This window comes from Fundulus heteroclitus, chromosome 22 (assembly GCF_011125445.2).
Source record: "Fundulus heteroclitus isolate FHET01 chromosome 22, MU-UCD_Fhet_4.1, whole genome shotgun sequence".
Lineage (NCBI taxonomy): Eukaryota > Metazoa > Chordata > Actinopteri > Cyprinodontiformes > Fundulidae > Fundulus > Fundulus heteroclitus.
Window position 1 is genome coordinate 24,415,990 of NC_046382.1, and position 23,089 is coordinate 24,439,078.

At 43.6% G+C, this 23,089-nt stretch overlaps 1 protein-coding gene across 2 annotated transcripts in view; it reads left to right on the top strand.

Moving 5' to 3' along the window:
- Positions 1 to 23,089, top strand: part of zmiz1a (zinc finger, MIZ-type containing 1a) — a 134,439-nt gene that overhangs the window by 25,733 nt on the left and 85,617 nt on the right. The window contains exon 2 of one of the 2 annotated variants that reach the window (XM_036126465.1): positions 10,775 to 10,883. The exons of the other annotated variant lie outside the window; for it this stretch is intronic. The gene's annotated coding sequence lies outside the window, so the exon portion shown is untranslated. The remainder of the gene's footprint in view (positions 1 to 10,774; positions 10,884 to 23,089) is intronic. 2 annotated transcript variants of the gene reach the window in all.

Here is a 23,089-nt window from a genome sequence, read left to right on the forward strand (position 1 = left end):
CATTTCTGCTGATGCCTTTCTTTATGTTATCCTCTCCAGTCAGATGTGCTGCATTTGAATAACTTGGCTGATGTTGTAGAAATGGAACTCCTCGAAAACCTCCACCTGCATACAAATGAAGGCGCGTGCGGCGCGCTTTCGCACGGCCCATTCAGCTCTCACGCCCTTTCTCTCTCTCTCTCTCTCTCTCTCTCTCTCTCTCTCTCTCTCACTTTATTAGTCTCACTTTCACCATCTTCTGTCTTTTTTTTCTCCTGCTGGTGGCCATAACCGGTTATTTACATGCTCTGTCACTTACTGGGCGGAGTGATGCTGATGGGCTAGGAGGCTCGCTAATCCACTCTGCTGCTGTCATTAGCAAGAAGCAAACAGACTATTACCACCTCCTCCTCCTCCTCCTCCTCCTTCTCTTTCTGCTCATCATAAGCTGGCCTGAACCTCTCACACACACACACACACACACACACACACACACACACACACACACACACACACACGTGCGCGCGCAGGAACAGTTGCACAGCTGTGATGGAGAGTGCCTCTTGTTTCTTCGGCGCTGCTGAGTGGAGCCCTGCTTGGGTAATTGATCCTGTTTGGTACACGGGGGAAGGGGGGGGGGGGAGGGAGGCAGCCCCTAAGTGTTGTCAGTTTGCTGCATTAATTTTTCAACCGTGGCCAGCGAGGCTGGAGGGACGAGGAGGGGCCCCGGCGCAGAGCTCGCCCAGAGTAGGAGACACACTGTACCCTGTGCGGTTTTATCGCGGCTCATTCTGAAATCAGTCCTCCTCCGTGAGGCTCAATCATGATTCAGCAGACCGGTGGACTCACTCACAGCCGCCCTGCAGATGACAAATTTGTTTTGCTCTGTCTCCTTCTCTTCTGCTGCTCATAAATAACCCCGCGGTGGTTAGGTGACTTGTGCCTCTTTGTCTGGGTGTTTTGTACAGCACGTCCCCTCTGATAATAGACAGACCTCAGCCTGTGCTTTCCGGTCCGTCGTTTGGGGACTCTGGTCTTTTGACTCAACGGCGATGTCATCTCGGGCCCAAAAAACGAGGCGCAAAAACACCCCGTTTCTGTCTCTGTAGTAGGAATTGCTATTATAGTCTCCCTGTTCCTCGCAGCTCCCACTCGCGGACTGTGCGAAAAACACTCATCGCCTATAATTAGCGCCGGTCAGCGGGCCGGGACGGAGCCACGCTAACGTCCGTCAGAGCCACGCCAGCCGACACTTCCCTGAGTCATCAGGAGGCGCTCACGGCCACGCTGGACGTCAGCGCTGACATTTGTGCAGAAATGAGTCACAATTCCTTTCTGTTGCCGCCTTGCTTTTTATTTAATAAGTCATCTGGACACGGCGCGTGTGATCAAACGCATTTCACGCTCGTGTGCGAGGTAGACGCACGAGTGCTAAACGAAGGGTGTCAGGAAGTGATGTAATCTATAAAACATAATGTAGGACGTAGAGCTGGCTGCAGGCTACAGAGGAGTGGAGTCATTATCGCTGGAGTTACAGCAGCCAGGTTCTACGCCGACAGAATGAGGAAAAGTGTAATGGGTGAATATCCCTTTTAACTTCATACGAACTTCACAATCACAACTACACTGACTCGAATAGATATTTCTATGTAGACTAGGGCTGAACGATTTTGTAAAATAATCTAATTGCGATTTTTTTTCTTAATATTGTGATTTAATATGAATTTTTTTTCCATTTATCAGGTGTTTCAAAATATATACAAAATGTAAACAAGGACTATTTTAAATATGAACTTTTAATGTTTCTATTGATCAGAATATTATTCAAGAGAACAGCTTTTAATTTAATTGGACATCAATCCTTGTTGAACATAAAGTCCAACCAACAAGCAAGTCTATGTATTAAACTGATTGACGAGTACTTAATGCTTTGTATGATTATACAAACTCTAAAACAAGTAATAAAATTAGATTATCTCACTGCTGCAACTGTCTTCCCTTCCATGTGGAGGCAAACCCACTTTAAACATTTTACCAACAGCTAATGGACGTGTCTAATTCCCTAATTGTTACATAGCCAAAAATTGCAGACCTCTGCGATTTGGAAATTGCGTTATTTTAAATCACGATTATATTGAAAATGAGATTAATTGTTCAGCCCTAATGTAGACCCGCCTTTATAAACACAGACAGACTAACGGTCACATGTTTAAGCAAGTCGTTGAGATTTTCCGTGTCTATCTATCTTCAGCAAGTCAGGCTTTAATATCAGTATAGAGTACCTACAAGGTTTGGGTCAGCATCGCATTCACACGGTCTGAAAACGTCGAGTAAAAGCACCACACGGTCAAAGTATCTTTGTACACACATAAAAAAAAAAAACGGTGAATGTCATGATTGATTTGCCTTCATTTGAAGCGATCAGGCTGCTGCGTCATCTTTATAAAAAAAATAAAATTTTTTATTGTGTTATTACTGCTGAGTATAAAAAGGAAGGTGTTTACCATAATTAACCCACATTTTTGGGAATCGTTTTTTCTTTTTCATCATCACAATTTTCCCACTATTATCTGTGAGCTTTAACATCTCAGCTACTGGAAATAATCAGATGATGTGGATCAAGGGCAACTAGAGACCACCCAGCAGGCAGTAAATATGTAATTGGCATCCAGAGTGAACGCAGGACACCTAAAATACGACACCCAACCGATGTTGCATCCAAGCAGTGCATCGCTATTGCAGTACTGTAAACACTGATATGGAGATGATTGCAGTTCAAACTATTGTGCAACTCTGTTTAATGAATCAAAAGAAAACCCAGATTTTGCAGTATTTGACCAGCTATCAAGAAATAATAAAAACTGATTTTGATCTCTGGCTCAGCTGATTGATGCACCTCTAGTTAATAACCATGCTAACATTTCTATTGTAGTTCAGTTTCAGTGTGTACTGTTTTATGTAAATATTATATTAAATCCCTCCAAGGACCTGCTGGTTTACAGGAGTCACAAAACCAAATTTCTCTACAGTGGACAACAAGTAGATAACAGAAATGACCCTAAATCCCTGTTTTATCAGTTATATTCCAGATGTGTACCAGGCGTCCCATGCCAAATGGCTCTTTTTTTTTGTACCCCAGGTTGTAAATATGAAAAGGAGCGGTCTGCCACGGCACGGCAGAGGGGCGAAATGAGCAGCGCTGAACTGATTATGGGCTTCATCTGTTGAAACGCGTCTGTCTAGGGTTAGGGTTAGCTCTTTTTATTTTACAAATGTAGATAGAAAAAAAAAAAGCTCCATAATCTAAACCTGTGCCATAGAGTGTCAAAGTTACACACTTTAACTGTAATGAGCTGCGCCAAATCAACACACACTCTTTTCACACACGCTGCAGAATATATGGAGCATACCCCAACTATCTGGGCGGTCTATTTAAGCATCCCTTCATGGCCCGCTGCTGCTGCTGCTGCTGCTGCTGCCTGGTTCTCCTCAGCCTCTCCAGCACCCTCCAGTCTTTATTAGCTCACAGAGGAGAAATCGTGACTGGAAGGTTTTAAATCTGATTTTACTTGTGTAATAAAAACGGTGGAATGCAACAGAGCACTGCAAAGTCGAGGGGCGAGCCTTTACGCGTCGCGCTGATCGGGATCCAAAACGGACAGCAGTTTCTTCAGTCCAGCTCGACATGTGGCACAATATCATTCAATTTGTTTGATTTGCCTAATATGTTGCAAGCTAACCAATTTAAAGGCTGTCTGGTAAAGAGAGCAGCCCGCTTAGGTCTCTGAAATGAAAGTTTTAGCATGCAAACGATGTAAAAGGCAACGCGACGGAGCCTCAGTGATTTACAGCCCGTGTCAGGTCCCACCGGTGAGAGTCGCTCCGCTTTGTCCCATCCAGCAGGTGTGTTTTCTCTGCCGCTCTGATCACTCCCCGCCCCTTCCTGTCCTCTCACCCTCCTGGCAGCTAAGCCAGCCAGGACAGGCCTTCTTCCCCTCCAAAAACCATGATTGCATTCTTTAGCTCTTCCACCCCCTCCTCCTTCAGAACAAGGGCCCGCTGCATCTCTCTCTCCCTTTCAAGTGGAGGCTGACGGAGCGGCGCTTCCCCTTTGAAGATGTAATCTGGCAAAACACAGAGACATCTCCGGGATTATCTTAAACGTCCTCGGCGTGTCAACAGCCCCGGTTCTGTTACGGAGCAGCTCCGGCCCGCTCGAGGAGGTCGTCTGGGATGACAGGCGGAGGAAAATGCCACGCCGCCGGAGGTAAGCGCGGGGTCAACGCTGGCTGACTTGTGTCTGGGTCGGAGTCCCGCTGCTAAACCTGGATGTTAAAAGACCCCACGAAATGATGCCGTCCCCCACCAAATCCGTGGCAACGCTGTGTTTACCATCGCAGGCGGCGGCCCTCTCAGCAACAGACGGTTGTTTTGGAGGTATGGCTCGTTGTGACAATCCAAAGTGTGTGCAACGTCTTAACTAAGCGTACAAAATAAGAGCAGAAACATCACAGAGTGAGTCACAAGAGGGAAGGTTAGCATACAGCAAATTAGAGGCGCATAAGTGGGTGCTCCTTGAAAAGGATCTCGACTTTGTAATCATATCAGATGTTATCGAGGGGAGATTTTAGGAAGGGTAAGTGCCTGGAAACTAAATCAGAGAGAGGCTGCCTAGGGAACACGTTGTTATCATAATTACCTGCTGAGCGATGACTGCGGAAGCGGTGTTGACGTTGACACCGAGCTGCCCTCTTCTCTCTCTCTCTCTCTCTCTCTACCAACATGGCTGTCTTGCGTGGGCCGCTGCCTGCTTTGACATCCCTTTTTTTTTTTTTTTTTTTTGCTCAGTTTTTGTGTGTGTTTTCTTTCTTGTCTTTCCCCTTCTCTCTTTTCAGCGGGTGGGGGACACAGACCGCAGGCCAAAAAGCTCCAATAATGTCTCTGTGAGATCAGGCTCACAGATTTGACGACGGACTTGCGTCAGCGCGTACGTGCGGGTGCCGGCAGGCCGCGGGGTCAATCCGGGGGAGCCCCGGCGAAACGGAGAGGTTTCGAACAGCAAGTTGTTGCTGCTCCTGCTGTAACGGATGCCTATACTGTTTGTTATTGTGGCTTAAAAAAGTACGCATGCCCCCGTTTGGGATGGATTTCATGGGATAGTCCAACACATCTATACATGATTTATCAATACACGATCCCCCTTTCTCTGCAGTTATACCTGCACGTTTTTTTGAGATGTGTCTCTACCAGCTTTAAATGTCCGTAGACTGAAGATTCTGCCCTTTTTTCCTTTGAAAATAACTCCTTGGTGCATTTAGTATCTAATAAGTCGTATTGGACGGGTCACACCTGCCTGTCCCTGTTGAATAAAGCCTCCCCACAGGGCGATTAGTTTTCTGCCATTTTACAGCATTTTGGTCTAAATTAACCAGCGCGCCTCCTTCCTCGTCTTTACCGTGTCCTCTACACGTCTTCTTATTGCTTTTCTCTTTCCACGCGCCCATAGAGTCCATATTTCTGCTATTGTCTTGTCGACAGATTCTCCCACTTGAGCCGTGGCCCTCTACAGCTCCTCCAGTGTTACCGCCTGGGCCACCGGGCTGCTTCTCTGATTAAGGCTCTTCTTGGCTGGCTTGTTGGTTCAGGTGGAGCTCCAGGTCTTGGTGGGTTTGGAGCTGTGTTACATGACAAGTTCATAAGTCTGGGACATGCCTGAGTCAGATTGGTTGCTCTGGGGTTCTGTTTAGGGGGATATATGACTGAAGCGGGCTAAATAGAAGTATGTGCCAGACTTTTAAGCTTTTTATGTCTGTAAAAACTGTTAAAGATGGTGCATTATTTTTCCACCCACTTCGCAATAAAGCTCAGGGAGGACGGAGGCTTTTGCAAGGGAGCATCAAACCGGAGAAGATGAGGAGTTTTCGGGTGCGAGCGAAAGACTCGGGAGAACCACTTGACCCGCTTGTTTTGGGGAAAATGGCATTCCTCTGCTAATTTCCTCCTGATAAGTATCTGACAGCTCATAGCGAAGTGTTTTATCTTGGCTGGAGGAAAATGGCTTCTCTCGGCTTCGATCGATTTCCGAGCCTCTGCTGCTGCTGCTGCTGCTGCTGCTGCTGCTGCTGAAAATTGCATTCTCCGGTTGCCATGTTCTTTTATTTGCATAAAGGTAATCAATCCCAGGCAGTACACTCCACCGTTGCTCTTAACTTAACATGGACTTTATACTCGCCTCGCTCCCTCTCCTTCTGTTTGTTTCTTGTCTATTGCAAATTCTTGCTCTTTCCTCTTCCACCTAGCATAATTGATGGGCGTTTGCTGTGCTTGTGGCATTGATTTTTACTGCTCTCTCTCTCTCTCTCTCTCTCTCTCTCTCTCTCTCTCTCTCTCTCTCTCTCTCTCTCTCTCTCCGGTTTAACAGCTGATGAGTTGTGTTAAGACACTCAGGGACAGTGCGGCCTGTTTTTTAAGGAGATGAGGTTGGCCTTTATAGCCTTCCTGTATCCTCAGTCTCTGATGATAAGACCTGTTTATGTACACATATGCACACATTAGTGAGCTTGTCAATGAGTAGCTACTAGAGAGGAGGATTCCCCCCACCCCCCAGCAAGCTAAAGTAAACCTCGCGGCGTTAAGGGCTTTTCTCCTACAAACTTGGGCTTTGCTGTACGCAGCATCTACATCACTTTAAAGACTTTGCACAGCAAATTTGTTAATCTTAACCAAACCCTACTCAGGCGTCGAGAGTCCATCGGCGTCATAAAACAGAGATCTCCTGGCTTTTGCAGAGAGTTAGCTCAGATTTCAAGAGGTGACGAAAAACTGCAGTCTCCTTTACAACCCCCAGCCAACGTCGCTCCACACAGGCTCAGAAGTCACGGCTACAGACACAAACCTCATTTAACACGATTAGTCTCTTTGAGGATTTCTTACTGCAGACTCTTATATATCGAGGATGAAAGAGTTTGCACTTCTGACAGGAGAGGTAGGAAAAAAAAAAGAGCTTGGGTATGCAGAAGCTGCCGCGCTATTAAGGAACGTATTGCTTTGTGCCGCGTTGCTCTCGACACCATCTGTAGCGAGCCGCTCAAGTGGTAGCAATTTTCCTCCAGTCTGGTTGTCTCTCATGCAGCGTTACGAGTGAAATTCGATTGCGAATCTCGCCGGTTCTAGCGCATTTAGTTTCTCATAAATGTTTGCATTCCAGGGTGATTGCTCCCTGGCAGTTCCCAATATGCAAAAAAATAAATAAATAAAGAAATAAATAAATAAAATAAAAAGTGGGTCGCTTGCTTCTTTTCTGAGACTTCTACTGTATGAGAACAATAGACCAATTTACTCTGCTTTTAACCTTTAATTCTGTTGACCCTCTCCTACAATAAAGAAGGATCGCTTTCACCACCCCTGAATGAGATCCCCTTAAAACCAAAAGGGATGATAATGTTCCTTAATAAGCCTTGTTATTCCACAATAAGGAAGTTAACATACGGCTGCCTTAACAACTTGATATAATCTCTCTTTAACAGGTCGCCCTTGCCCACCGAGTGCACAAATGCTTTTAAAGGGGTCCGCCGGTGTGTGTGTTATAGCTGTGTAATATCAAGCTAATAGGCTTACCTGTCAGCAGTGTATGAGACTTAGAAGCTGTAAATCACATTTGTCTGCAACACCTGCTCGCCTCCCTGTGTATTTATGCCCCCCCCCCCCCCCCTGTCCTCTTGGATTTTTGGCCTTCATCCAAAGTCAACCCCCTCTTCCCACATTATGTTCTTCAGTGTGTTGCCTCCTTTTGGTGGATTAAATGAGCTAGCAGGTGTTGTGTTGTATGGAGGAGGGGGTTCTCCACACAACCCTGCCCTTCTTCATAAACAATATCTTTGTTGTTTTTCTGACTATCAGCAGATGAGGCAGAGTTATCGCCCTGACAACAAAGCAAATCATGTCACTTTTGATCGTTTTAATCTGTGCATTTCACAGGCTCTCTGTGTCGTGGCTTAAGGCTGATTTCTAGCATCCTGATTTCTTGCGCCGGTTTCATTTAGACAAATTAATAAATTTATTTATTTTTTTTATACCTGAGTGCTGGGAGCTCTTGGTTAAAAGACCCACTGAACGAAAGAACGCTTGCTTTCTGCTATACGATAGCTTGTAGGTGGAGAAGCAGTGGGAGTGTGGTTTATCCTCCTGCGGGACTTGTTGCTGTAAGTTGTTAAAAACTTTGACAACATAAAAGTTTTGCTATCTGGACAAAAGTAGGTAGTGCACATAAAACTTCAATTAGATCATTTTTTAAAGGGTTTTTATAAACAATGTCGTATTGCTTCGTAAGTTTTTTACAGCCATATTAATTTATCTCGCATTTTCCCACATTAACCATAGATATTACATACAGTGTAGATCGCAACATCCAACTGGCTTAAATCGGAGGCAACCGGGCTTTCGCTCCGTTGTTTCTGAAATCGAAAGGCGCATTGTAAGACCGATAGATGCATCCAGGTCCTTCACGTCTTCTGAATTAGATGCTCTTATATCACATATAGGATCTGATCAGACAGCACCACTAGATCTAACTTGATTTTTATAGGTATTATTTGGATTTCTTGTGCATTTCTGTGTAATTGGAAACCTTTTGACCTGTTTTACTTCTAAAGAGTCTTGACTTATCGTTTGATTTTAAGTGGTACTGTATAAATAAGCTAAACTAAACTGAACTGACTTGGACTTGAGCTGATCACCACCAAAATGGGTTGTTCTGATATCTTAGAGCTTTAATGTTTTTTTATCTCTCTGTATCTATTCATGGTGTCACTGTTCGTCCAGCTCAGGAGGATGAGATTTTAACCAGGGCCACACGATTTTATAAAATCGTAATATTGTTCTTTAACGTTGTAATGAGGATGTCAGTTTTTGAACTCAACAAGACAACTCAAGAACTAGTTCTTTGCCTGAAAATATGACCCTCTTATCTAGATACAGTCTCAAGTTAAAGCAAAGAATTTGCTGCATGTCTAAAAATAACTTATATAATAGCTATTTCATTAAAAAAAACCTCAGAACAAGGCAAGCTTCACTTAAACAGGAAATTTTATCATATTTAAACAATGCAAGGTCTACATGATGTTGCTACATGCTCAGCCTGTATGGTTACTGGCCTAAATGTGCATGCCATAGTTCAGTTTGTTTACTTTTTAGGGGTCTCTTGCAAGGTAAAATGTAACTGATGTATTTGTCCTCTGCCTGATGAAACTGCTGTTTTTATTACATAAAATTTCGGCAGCTTGGCCTTTTTGGCAGCTTATTATCAAATCAAATAGTAGTCTTCCACCTAATAGTGCAGAAGAGGCATTGTCGCCAATCGATACCACTTTATTGACAGTAACAGAGAAACTTGTCCTCTCTCCTTGGGCTGCGAACAAAGCGACACTTTGTCAAAAAAAAACATTCTGTCTGTTCATGGAGAGTCTAAAGGGACAATTCAGTTCCCGTTCAATAAATAATTATATTTTTGAAAAATTAACTCATCTCAGTAATTCAGTTTACTAAATAAAACCTTTTATTTAGATTAATTACAAACACACTGATATCTTAAAACTTTTGATGATTTTCTACTTAACAGCTAATGGAAACATGATATTTAAGATTAGAATATCACATCAGAGCAATAAAAATACTTTTTTCTATACAGAAATGTGGACTTAATGCAAAGTATGTCTCATACCAGCTTAAAGGCTGTTGCTGTTAAAAGGTACTTTTAGTCTGACCAAAAGCCTCATCAGGTGCATATTTTAATTTACTGGATAGAAATGTACAAACCTTTACTCTCATATTTTCCTCATCTTCTGCCTTATTGCTTAATACTTAGAAAGAAATAATAAATTATTTTACATATTCAGTGTGGAATTTGTCACTGATATTTGGCTTTTTTATATTGATTTTTTTTTATTATTAAGCTATACGTATGGGTGCAGGGTGCTGCCAGTTGAGTGACGTTTGAATGAAAAGTTGCTATCTGCATATCACGTTTGACGAGAATTGTGTTAATTTCAACAGCCGGTATTGGATGACTTCCATTTTTCTTTATTAGCTACTTGCTAATCAGGCTTAAAACTGAAACAAATGAAGTATTTGTGTAATAATCAAGCCAAATACTGTAGTGTTTGTGTTGTTGTTGTTTTTTTTAAAAATTAAATTGCAAGGCTTGCTTTTAAAAGGCATAGAAACGCACAGCAGATGCTTTGATTGGTTAATCCCAAAGCCTTTGTGGGTGCGTGTTCCTGGCCTATGCTGGATTTGTATGAGGAGTTAATGGGGGCAGTGAAGCAGTGAGAAGAGACTAAGAGGGGTGTGTTAAGGCAGTGAATCTCACCGCTCTGTGTGTGTGTGTAATGGACTCAGGATGAGGGGCTGACCAAGCACCTGACTGCTGATAACCTTTGGGAAGGACATTGTTCCTGTGCGTGGAGGGGGTAGGGTGGGGGGGGGTGGGGGGGTGTTGGGGTGAAGAGGGGTTGAGGGGGAGAGGATGTTCTCACAGGTTTGCTGCAGTATATAGGCTCCACAGGGCGGTGTGATTGGTGGTGCAGTTGTTCTTTGGTTCATTGACTCTCCAGCAGGGTTAGGAGGTAGAGTAAATGGGGCAGTATAGCAAACTCCCTCATGGCTTCCTGCATAAATTTTTCAACACCGCGGCGTGTTTCTCTTTGATATATTTGTCCTCTGTCTGAACCAGGTTCTCCACGGCATTCCATTAAGGGGAAATTTAACAGCCTTCTCTTCTGTCTTCCTTTCCCCTCAGATCTCCTCTTAAGGAGAGGTCGGCACCGGACCGAGCGGGAGGAATACATGAGGGGCGGGGCGGGGGAGGGGGTGCCAGCCGCAGCACATGCACCTCCGAGGTCACGCAGGTAAAAGGATCTATTTTTTTGTATTCCACGGATCTAGGTACTGAACGTTTCTTGTTTCAGCCCCCGCGCCCTGTGAAAGCAGAGCGGAGGGAGCGCCGGGGCTGGTTTTGATTGGGCCGTCCGGGGCTGGTGGCTTTGGAGGAACTGGAAACTGAGTAGCAGACTGCAGCTGCTGTTTAATGGGGAGCTGGGCAGGATCCTGTTTGGCTGTGTCTGGAAAGAAATCCAGCCAGACCCTACTGAGAATCCTGTGGCCAGTGTCAATACTTGGAAAAATCAACTGAAACATGATGGAATGGTTCACAATGTCTTTCCATTTTGTCAAGATATGGGGAAGGAAAAAATCAGGGTTTCAGACGATTGTAGACGTAAGTTTCGAGGACCAATAAAACAGTGTTTTAGGACTTAGAATGCACATTTTTATTTGTTTTTATTATGTTTAGTGTTGTCCTCAGGTATTAGAAAGGATGGCCTTAACAAATAAATAAGAAAGCGCAAGGTAATATTGCTTGATTCTGAGACAAAGCTTGGAGAGCATCTACTCTCTGCAACCATAGCGTATGTGTGCATAGGAGCAAACACCAATGGTGTGAACAAAGCAGCGACAAGGAAGTAACCAGGCTACAGTGTTGGACTACACACTTCAGACTAGAGAGGACTGAAACTGAGAGGGTTGTTTCTTAACTATAGACTGGGTGAAAAAAAACATGATGGATAGGGAATACTGAAAATTTATTAGAGCTCTAAAATGATCTGTATGGACTGAAATACAAGCCAAGCGAAACAAACGGGCAACGATTTAGAAAAATGATCCGCAAACGCGACCCCAAACCTTACTTGTGGCGCGGGCAACATAAAACTGCAGACATTGGATCGACAGCAAGGATCGGTAGCTGAGCTGAGTCAGAAGTCTCGTTCACCAAACAATTCAAGGTAGGATTAAGCTGCCCGTTTGCCGTCTCTGTGTCACTAACTTGCCAAACAAGGTAGTCACTGCCGGCCTTTTTCTGAAAGCCCACAGCTTTGCAGGATATCGCTGCCACCACTTGAGATTCATGAGAGGTCAGAGGCAGCTTCTCTTTTTGGACTTATGACGGAAACGTTTGGTGAGGGAGGCGGCTAGAGGCTGCTAATCATTAAACAATGTGTTGATTGGGACCCAAACGTTCATCCATTTCACTAGTCATCGGATCAAGTTGCCTGTTGATGGGGACAGAAATATTTTCCTCTCTAACTTTAACTCAGTACATTCTTAGCCACACTGGAATAAAATACTGCCACTGTTGAAACTGAACAATGCTGCTGTTGTGATCAATGAAGTTTAGATCGTTTCTGATTAATAGCGACCGGAGCTGCTGATCGTTTAAGATAATCAGACAACGCAGCGTCTGTTCACGCAAACACCAGTCAATTATTTGGCCGTCGTTACTTTCCTGACAGTAAAACAGAGGCGGACATAAATAAAGACAAGAGTTTCAAAACGTTAGCATGATCAAAAATACGATTCGCTTAGGTGTCTTATCTGCAGCGTCGGAAACAGTTCAAAAGGCAGGAATGTGTATTTTTATCTCTGCTGGTGAGATCTATTCCGTTTTTTTTATCTTGCAGCCCATTTTTCACTTTTATAAGCTGGCCCTTTTCTTTGGGATTGTGTGCTGCAAAAGATTTCTCACAAACAACCAGAGGTAGAAAGCTGTGTTGAGTGGGAGGATGAGAAAGAGCATTGTCTTTTGCTTTCCAGCTTAGGGACAGAGCAGAACAGGTTGTGTGAGGATACTTTCTTTCTTTAACAATGTCTCACCCTGCCTCGGGGTCGCCTCTCCTTCTTTGACACAGCCGTCTAGCGAAAAACTGAATGTTTCTCTGCACGGTGTTGTTTCGCTTAAACTTTTTTTTTTTTGTACTTGTTTGCGTAATTCTTGCATAAACTGAAATGGCTTGCTCTGAAAGATTTATTGTCTTCAATAAACGTCTCAAACTAATTGTTGTATTCACTGTAGGTCAGAGATAATTTATTGCGAAGCAATGACTACTGCAGTAATTAGTAGACAAATAATGATAATATACTGCGTTAGAGATGCAGGTCTAGTGTTGCCCAAGGCCAAACTTGGTCTCAGGCTATGTCTGACATTTTCATCTTAAAACTTTAAGTAGTTTTCACTGATGTTGCTGTCTTGTTATAAATCTGCTAACTGCATATTGTGTCATGCTGTCCGCTTCACCATGAGAGCGGCATTCTTCTTCGTTTGGCTTCCTTGTGCTTAAACAACATGATGTTCATCCTGCATGGCCTTTAAAAAGTATTCCCTTTTTGCCGAGGTTCAACATACTTTTTGAGTTGCTTGATTGCAGAAGTCTGTCTCGTTCTGCGTCCAGAAAGATTACGTCGGGAATATTGCCCTGGGATGATGGTACCACAAACATTAAAATACACAACAACCTTGGAAATTTCCTTGAAAGGAGAAATAGGTTCCGTTCCCAGGATGCAAGGAATATGTAGACCCTCCGTTGTAAACTGGGTCTGTCCCAGGGTGTCAGTAGCACATGTTCAGGAAACCTCCATAGGGAGACAGCCAAGATGGCAGCCCTATCTATAAAGACAAGTATAGGCTGCTAGCGTCCCCCAGACGAGAGAACCACTGGCCCTTTCGCCAACTAGACCTTAGTAGCCCGATTCGGCTGCTTGTATCCAGAATCTTGTTCCCATGTTTATTGTCCTGTTATTGTCTAATGAACATAGTTAAGTCTCCATCATCCCATTGTCACTCATAAACAAGACATGGAGATACTTGAACTGTCTTGTAGCAGAGACAGATCCCTCCTTGAGGGGAGCAGTCCACCCTTTACCAGCTGTGAACCCATGGCATGTGATTTAGAGGAGCTGACTGTCATTCTGTCATGAACTGCCCCAGTGAATGCTGGAGGTCATGACAAGAAGATGCCAACAGAACTACATTATTTCCAAAAACCAGGATGATTCCCTGAGTTCTCACACCAAACGCCCTCATCTCCATGGCTAAGCCTTAAGTTCATGTCCATGAATACCACAAACAACATGCTTGTGGTTTGTCTAACGTGCACCGGGAACAAGCTTGACTTTGTTCCAGAAACACAGATGCACCCTGATGCACAATGACTGGATAGTTCAGTGGTGGGAAACATGGGCAGTGATGCTGGCAAAACTAAAGGAGCACCAGCCAGCTTGTGAAACTAGTGGTTCTCATACGGGCGAAAAATGGCAAAAACTGTGATATTCTACTGAATAAGTTGTAGAAATAATTGCAGCGTTTTATGGTAAATAAAAATAATGTGATCTTTTTGTCTATCCTTGTTTAAGCTTTTTGTAAAAAACAAAACAAAACAAAAAACCGTTGTTACAGAGTATCTGTGGTATTTCTCTTTAACAAGTCATACCTTCAGACTCTTATGCCAGCCCATAACTACTGGAGATGTGAAGAAACTATTTACATAATTAAATCTTTATAAAACCCTTTGTTGCACTGCAAAAAAGGAACTTAAAGTAAGTAAAATTTTCTTGAAATTCGTGTATTCTTCCTTGATTTGAGCAATTTATAAGACTATTTGCCAATGGAATAAGATTTTTGCACTTAAAATAAGAACAATTCATCTCCACCGTCTTATTTCAAGTGCAGGATATCTAATTATCATATTTTAGGGGTAAAAATACTAATCCCATTGGCAAATAGTCTTATTTAGCTGCTTAAATAAAAGAAAAATACACTCATTTAAAAAAGATTCTACTTACTTTTAGTTCCTTTTTGCAGTGTGGGTTAAATCTTGGTACAAAGTCATTGAAATGACAATAGGGGAAAACCAAGAAAAATCAAGAATCGGTTTCTAGTAAATCCTCATATTTCTTCAAATATTTCTAAATGCTTGCATGTTCTACGATGACATCATTCGAGTCGGCCGCCATCTTTGTGTGGCAGTGGGTCCATTATGTTATCCATCACCGGGTCTCTATGTCTGGCATTGTCAATTACCCAGAGGAAAACAACATTAGAGGCCTGAATGGGACACGGAGCCGTGGCAGGCCTGACATGGCTCTGTTATATGATTACACAACCTGTTGGCTGTCCGCCTGTCAAGTGTCTCCTACCTCTGATGAATGGCTGTAATATGCCGCGCATCACAACATACCACGCCACACACTCATTAATGGCTTCTCATAATGCCGAGGACGTTCCTCCAATGCCGGAGCAGGACTCCACCGAGAGAGAAAGAGGGGAGGTTGAGGAGAGGAAGGGGTGGTAGCTGTAGTGTGAGGGTGAGAAATGACGTTTATAAATGTTCCAACCTGGTGCCAGTAAACAAAAGAAACACGGTGTCATCATCTGCATAATTTCACAAATTGTGCGGCAAAAATGCCAGCATCAGTCTCCAGCAACTCTTGGTGAAAGAATGAAAGATGACAGAACCGCATAAAAAAAAAAAAATGTTGGAATTATTATTCTCTGTAAGTGTGGCGCATATGTTTCTCAATTAGATGCATTCTTGTCCTTCTGTGACATATTTAAATTATATGAAATGAGAGCAACACATCACCAGTGTGTGGGAGCACCACAGTAATGGTCCTTGAAGAAAGGAGCTCAAATCTGTTGAATGCCATCTGAAGCTTAGCTGATTGCTCTTTCTTTCGCTGATTTAGGAGAGATACTACCCATGATCCTCCAAACTACTCCACGCTCATCTGTAACAAATAGATCTGATTCTCTCAGAGGCATTATTCTGAGAGCTTTCGAATTAAAACTGGGGAAATTTCTCCGTATGAGCTGTCTTCTGAGGAGTCTGTGTGGCGGTGTAAGGAAATGTAATTATACTGAGGTGTCTTTTAGCAGCGGTCCAATGTTAAACCACACAGACATTAGTGTTAGGTAGTAGTGCTTCATGGCTGATTTGGTGCATGTCTGGAAACACGACTGAGTCATCTAAGACACATGAACAGCAAACACAGATTCCACAATATCGTTAAATGCTAGACTCGCTGTGGCATACAATGTTATTTTTTTTATTCTTACAAAGGAATAGCTGCATCCATACTATTATTCTAAACTAGACATAAGATTTTTGTTGCAGATTTCTGATCCCTGCTTTTGTGAAGAGCTTACCTGATGATACTGATTTTTAACCGATTCTTTTTAGAAAATGTAATTAATGACATTCAAACCACTGCGCCTGACTTAATCTCTGAGTATTCATTATATATGTATGTTAGAAGCTGAGGTTACGTCACACTGTGTATGTAAAATGTCTTTGCAGTTAAAAAGGGTTTAATTAGTACTTTGAAACAGATAAAACCCCCAGATTCTCCAGTTAGCATTTTTGTCTTTATCTTATGTAAGGAATTAGCGTGGTTAGTGCGGTTAGCGTTACTAAAAGATCATTCTGTTTTTGTACGTTTACCAAAAGGCTTCCACTATTTCAAGCATGTCCAGTGATAGACAGAGGCTGAAAACTTTAAAACGACCAAACAAAGCAACTTATCTTCACGCCGACTGGCCTTACTGTTATCAGCTGAAAATGTTGTTCTCTCTGGTAGCCAGATTGAAACGCAGAAATGTTTCCGCTTGTGTGGCGGGGGGGGGGACATCTGCTCCCTCTCTAAAAAATGTTTACATCTCAAATATTTTTCAAGTATTTAACTTGTACTTAAGATTTACCCCGAAGGTTGCTGGTGTTACCGCAACCTTATAGCATTTGAGTGTGGTGTTTGGATGACTTTCCGACTGACTGGTCAAAGGAAAAATATGGAAAATTGTCTGATTTTGATCAGTGGTTAATTTCTATGTGCTTGTTATAGTTAAATATTGCGAAATGAGTTGAGAAAATTAATTGATGTGAATGCATAAAATATGGTGATGGGTCTAAGGGTTAAGGGACAGGTGTGAGTGGCATTCAGCCTCAGTACGCAGTCCTCCCACTTCAAGGCCTTATATATAGGGACTCCTTTGATCAGCGTTCTTTTTATTGGATTTGATATGCACTTCACCATATACTGAGCATCATCCCACACTGAAGTGAGTATTTTTATAGAGCAACACACAAATTGTCACTATACCTTCCCTCGGATGTGGCATTGTTTTCAGGCTTGATGCCACGGTGAAAAGTTCACACCTGCAGTGTGTTTTTACAAGAGACGACGAGGCAAGTCGTCTGAATATTCCTCTGCCTGTGACAGTGTTTGCGTATATGTTCTTTCTGGAAGCTTGAGTTTCCCCGCTTGAAATGCAATACCCGCAGAAGTGCCTTGTAAACTGCAGCCGCCAGCTTCTACAGTATTCAGGGGAGCGGGGTGGGCACCCTGAAACAAAGCCATTGAAACAGCCGTCTCTTCACAGTGTGAAGACTTTGGTGCAAGGCTGAGCAGGAGTAACTTTTACATTGTTTCAATAACTGATACATTAAAATAAATGGCAATAAACGGCGCTTTTACATCAGTCCCAACATTAGCAGGCTTGTCATAATTCCATGTTGTAAAACATGGACGTCAGAGTATGCTGACAACCTGTTGAAACGGTGCAGATTTATGCACACATATGCACGTGCACAAGTTTCGGACCCGGCTCCTTCATAGCAGCATTTTTGTTATCGCTGTGGATCTTCCAAAGTCAGATACCGGTGCATGAGTTATTCCACTCCGTGACCCTCCTAATTGAGAACGTCTGTTCCCGAGAACAACGGGGCTAAAACAGACAGGGAGGTCGGGAACAGAGTCTCCCGCGAAAGAAAGCAAGAGACGAATAAACAAACCGAAGCAGCAAAAGATGTTGATCAGCTGGAGGACAGCTTGTATGTTCAAATGCCGGGGTCGTGACACTGAAACTCAGCCTGCGCCCTTTCCCGCCGTGAGATATGTGCCCGTGTTCAGCCCTGTCGCGTGAATGCAGGAGTGGAAAAATCAATACAAGAAGAAGAAAAAATGAGTTGAACTGTGTTTGGTGGGGAGGGAGAAGAGTTAAAATAGGAAATAAAAATCAAGCGAGAGGGTTGAGAAGAGGTGCAGTGCGCTCTGTGACAGCTGCATGCATGTCTTACTGGGTGACGGTCTGTCCGTCTGTCAGAACAGATATTTCTGTCTGTTTAGTGCTGCCTTACAGGCTGCCAGAGACACTCCTCGTGTCATCGCTGGGTGCCTGCTGTCACTGGCTAAAAAGGAGAGAGGGAGTTCAGGGTGTGTGTGTGTGTGTGTGTGTTTGAGCGAGAGTGACAGAGAAAGAAACTCGAGCAGCTGTCTTGAAAGCTCTTCCCCTCTGTCAGTACATCTAGAATCTGCTTTCCCCTGATATCTGCTCGGTGCTGTTTTACTCAGCTGTTTAGTCAAAAGATGGAGCGCTTCTGCTGCAAAACGAGCACTTTGGGGGAATCAGGATGTTGCACGGCTAACTCGTTAAGATTTAAGAAACATAACTTGACAAAAATGTATTTATTTATTTATTGTTTGCTTAAAACCTGGTTTCTTTTGTTAAACTCTAAAACCAAAGCATTTGTAGCTGCTGCCAGAACAAGCCAGAACAGGGCCGCAGGGCAAAAACTGGGCCATAAAATTCATCAGGTATTGAGTTGTTTTTTTTTCTTCTGCTTTCTGTGACAATCTTTTCCCACGCAGATATGTTTTATAAGAATACAAATAGCCAACGACCTCTGCAGGCTTTTAAAAAGTTAAACATTAACATTTTTATTAAGATTTATTTATAATTTATTAGGATGTGCATTTTTCCTCTATATGAGTCATTTTACGTAGAGATGACAGTCCTGCTGCCAAACAATGACTTGCTTATGTAAGGCCGAGTGATAAGAAATAAACTCAGCATTGAATCTATCCAATCCAACTTTATTTTACAAGGCACATTTAAAACAGTTAAAGTTAGAATAAAACCATGAATTGTTTGTTGGATCATTTCTTGAACCACCGTTTGGTTCGATTTCAGCATTCAGTCTTCTTTGGTTGGAGTTTCTCATCATCCCACGTCTTCACTTGGAAATATTTCCCCACTCCACCTTGCAAATGTTCTCCAAACCTCCCAGATTATGAGGACGTAATCCTTCTCATTCTGATCTCCGGGCAGGTCATTCCAAAACTTTCATTTTTGTTATATGATTTTGATGTACGCTTTCAATCAGCGGGATGCTTGTAATCTTACTCATGGTCTTTTGTTTATCTGGGACCAGGCCACAGGGGCAGCAGACTCAACAGAAACGCCCAGACCTCCTTCTCCCCAGACACCTCCTCCAGCTCCTCTGGTGGAAGCCCCAGGTGTTTCCAGGCCAGCCAACTGGACTTAGTCTTTCCAGCGTGTGCTGGACTGCCCCCCTCTGCCTCCTCCTGGTGGGACATACCTGGAACATCTCCCAAGGGAGGCGTCCTGCAGCATTTTGGAGCCGCTGACTCCTCTCAGTGTGGAGGAGCAGTGGCTCTACTTAAGACCCTCACCCTGTCTCTAAAGGAGGACCCGGCCACCCTGACGAGGAAACTTATTTCAGCCTCTTGAATCCAGGATCTCCTTATTTTGGCCATGAACCAGATTTTCAGAACGTACACCAACCTTTCCAAAAAAAAGGTATTGTAAGTTTTTGAGAGTTGGAACCTAAGGCCTCCCTTCCAACTCTCAAAAACTTACAATACAGCAATAGGATTCATTCCGGCCAATCATCACCCTCATTCGGGTGATCAAAACATTGTTCCTTTGACCCAAGCCAATAACAACCCTAACAACTCCTCGTTACAGAGGAGTGGACCAGTTTCGGTTCAATCTGCTGGCTTAATGGCTTTAATGACCGCCCATTACTAAGGGGTGGACCTGTTTCGGTTTAAATGCGGTACCGCGCACGTGACGTCACCGTCTCAAGAGCAACGCCCCTTTTGCCGCTTAGGTAGGGCATACAGGAGAGAACGCATACAGGAGAGAACGCACGGATAACAGATATGACCGACTTTACAGCCGTTAAACTTTCCCAAGACGGTGTCCCAGGCACACGGATTACTGGTCGCACTGTTGAAGAACACACCAACCTTCAGCTCAAACGATGGCTTGAGGTTCGAGGGCTTAAAAAACCGGAAAACTGGCCGAGTTGATGAACGGTAAGCTTTGTTTTTTTTTTCCTGCGCGGCGATCAAGGCAGCGTCGGCCGTTTTTTTTGTTGTTGTTTGCAATCACCGTCCAGGAATGGGTATATGTTTAATGTTTGTCTCATTTGAAATGTTTTTGAGTAAGCTATCTTGGTAGCAGGCCATCATGTTAGCGCCTGCTACCATGATAGCCTATATGCTATCATGGTAGCAGGCGCTACTTTATTAACATGTCGGCCACCAAAATACTCTTACCTTGACTTGATGTCGCTGGAATTGGGTCAGGATGTTCTTCGGTTGTGCCCTTTCCTCCGACAAAATGCTTGCTACATATGTACTTGAATTTGGTAACTTTTTCCGGGTTGAACTGTTGTGTAGGCCGACCGCCCCGGTGTTCCAAGCGTACACATTTCTCCTTGGCAGTCTTGAAGAAAACATCCTTCATATACGGCCGATCAGCGTAACTCGAGTCGCTGTTGCACGTTCCATAGCAACAATGTTTAAAAACCATGGTCTTAGATTTGGAAAAAGCATTTGTTTACCGAGTAAAACCAAGGGTAACGCACGTCTCTTTTACAGCGACACAGCGGCGGACTATGCAAGCATGCCCTACTGCGTACCACGTGATGTGACGTCATCGTGACGTTGTGTTTCTAAAAATAGCTCGCGCGCGGTACCGCATTTGCACGTTGTCTAATCCATTGCAAGGCCTTTGTTTGGCAATGGTATAAAGCTTGTTACTCCACATTACTCCAGACTTTTTGAATTGAGAAAGCTTCCGGGAGAGGAAGCGAAACGTCTTCAACTACGGAAAACAAGTCCAGTTGCTTTGTTTTTTACCTTTTTTTTTTTGGAATGACCATGACCTGGATGACTGAGAATCTTCACCAGCAAAGTACACCAACAAGTAAATTGAGAGCTTCGCCTTTCAAAGAGACTGATATTTCGAACTTTTCAAAGTTTTATTTTTTTGGTCCATTTTGACAAAAAGTCTAGTTTCATCTGAAATAAAGTTACCGCACACCACAATGCTGTCACCACCACGTTTTGCTGTGGGTACCCTTTTCCTGTGGAGATGTGCCATGTTGTTTTTGTTTTGAAAAAAATGTTATATTATGGTTCCATTAAACCTCTATAACTACTGTAAAAAGTAGGAAGAAACTTAGTAGCGTAAAACAAAAATTAAGAATCCAACATGGTTAAATTAGCGTGGTTGTTTAACCAGTAACAGCTGAAAACCATAACTCATTACCATCACATCCTATTCTCTCCCCGGGGGCTGGTTTAATGACAATCCTTGGTAGGTAGGGGAGGGGCAAAATAACCTGCTGAGCACATTTGAGTCAAGGAATACTTATCTGCAACTCTGGCCTCAAGCAGTGCCCAGATAATGACTGAGCTTTATCTTGGTGTCACTTAACAGGTTGATTGGTGCTGTACAGCCATGCTAAATCTTCAATTATATGGCACTACATCAGTGTTTACCACAGATTGATATGAATATGCGTAATATGGGTGTTAGAGATGAAGGATGGCGCTGATCTCCACACTGTTGTACCTGTTTAAAGCAGCCACCGGTGGCGTGTTTGTGCTGCGTTGGATCTTTGCCTTTTGAGAAGTGCTTTGTCTTGTTCAGACTTAAAACGGCCATGATAACGCAGGAGCTAGACCAAAAAAAAAGGAAAAAAGAAAGGAGACGTCATAAATTGTGCAAAATGAAGTGCTGGAAGCCATTTATTTTTGAAGCACTTCAGCCCCTGTGTGCACTACCCAGTACCTGAACTTTCATCCAGCGTTTTTTCCTCAGACTTTTCCTTCTATCCAAACCTTTAGCAGCACGATGGAGATTTTGAAGTAGCAGAGAGAGCGTACATTTGGCATCTACACTGAATTTGGGATTAGGATTATCTCCGCAAACATGTAGTCGCAGTACTAAAGAGACATTGTAGCCGCTCAGATTTATGTAGGAGGCAAAATCTACATGACATTTTAGATAAAAATAGCAGGTCGTTTCTAATTTTCCTGGGTCAGCCCGTGTACGAGCGTGGGCGGCAAAGCGAGACGGCAAAGCTAAAAATCCGCGTACGTGTTAAGAGTTGGGCTGAAACGCTTCGCAAAAAACGTGTCTTTTCAACATTTCCACTCCAAAGATCTCAGAGTTACAAAAAAAGCGGGTCTTTGCTTCCCACGAATGACCCAATTCCTCCGTTTTCTTCTGGTGGCTGGTCTGGATATCTTACTAATACGGTGTATTTTGGCCTGTACTTTGGACCGTTAAGTGTTTGATTTTAATCATCAGCGGAGAATGCTGTCGTCTGATTACAAGCACGTGTTTTTTTCGCCTGCAAAGACGTCCACAGGGTGAGGTAATGGAATATGAAGAGAGAAAAGCGTGGCGCTGGGCTGCGCCGTGGCGGAGTTTGGTACGCCGAAGGTTGTTTTGGACCCGCCGCGTGTTTTTTCTGGCAGTTTTTTGTTAGAGGTCGGGTGAATGTGTGCGATCCCCGCGCCGGGGTGAATTTGCAGCAGGGTCCTACAATTTAGGCAGCTCATGTGATTTAATGTTCCTGAGACATGTCAACTTCTGCTGACCTTTTCTTGAAGTGTTTTTCTGTGTTCTGGCAAGAAGTCAGTTAATCTAAGAAATAAGGTCACTTAGTCCTTCTCCAGGCTGATTTCTTACAGTAGTGGCGCGAGCTTTCAACGTGACGTCGGCTGTAATTTTGCAGCCTCCTTGATAGCGTTAGTCCGGCTTCAGTTTCTGCTCCGTCAGGGTCGGCTCCTCCGGTGCCCTGACAGCCGTGTAACTACACCCCCGGTGTTTATGTTCTTTAGGTTAACACGGTTATCTCTGTGCGTAACCCGAGCTCCGAGCCCACAAGGGCACTTGGCATGCTTGCGCGTTGCGGGCGATCTCGCAGCTGCAGGAGCAACCCCGTTTGCCCGTGTTCCGCTCCAGAAAGAGCTGCAGGGACTTGCCGGTATTTTCATTCCCTCTGGAGGTATTTCCGCACATCAACAAAGCCCAGCCTGCGTGATGAAACAAAGAGGAAGCAGCTTTTGTGTGAGAGCAGCCTGTTTCTAAGTGCACGTGTGTGTGTGTGTGTGTGTGTGTGTG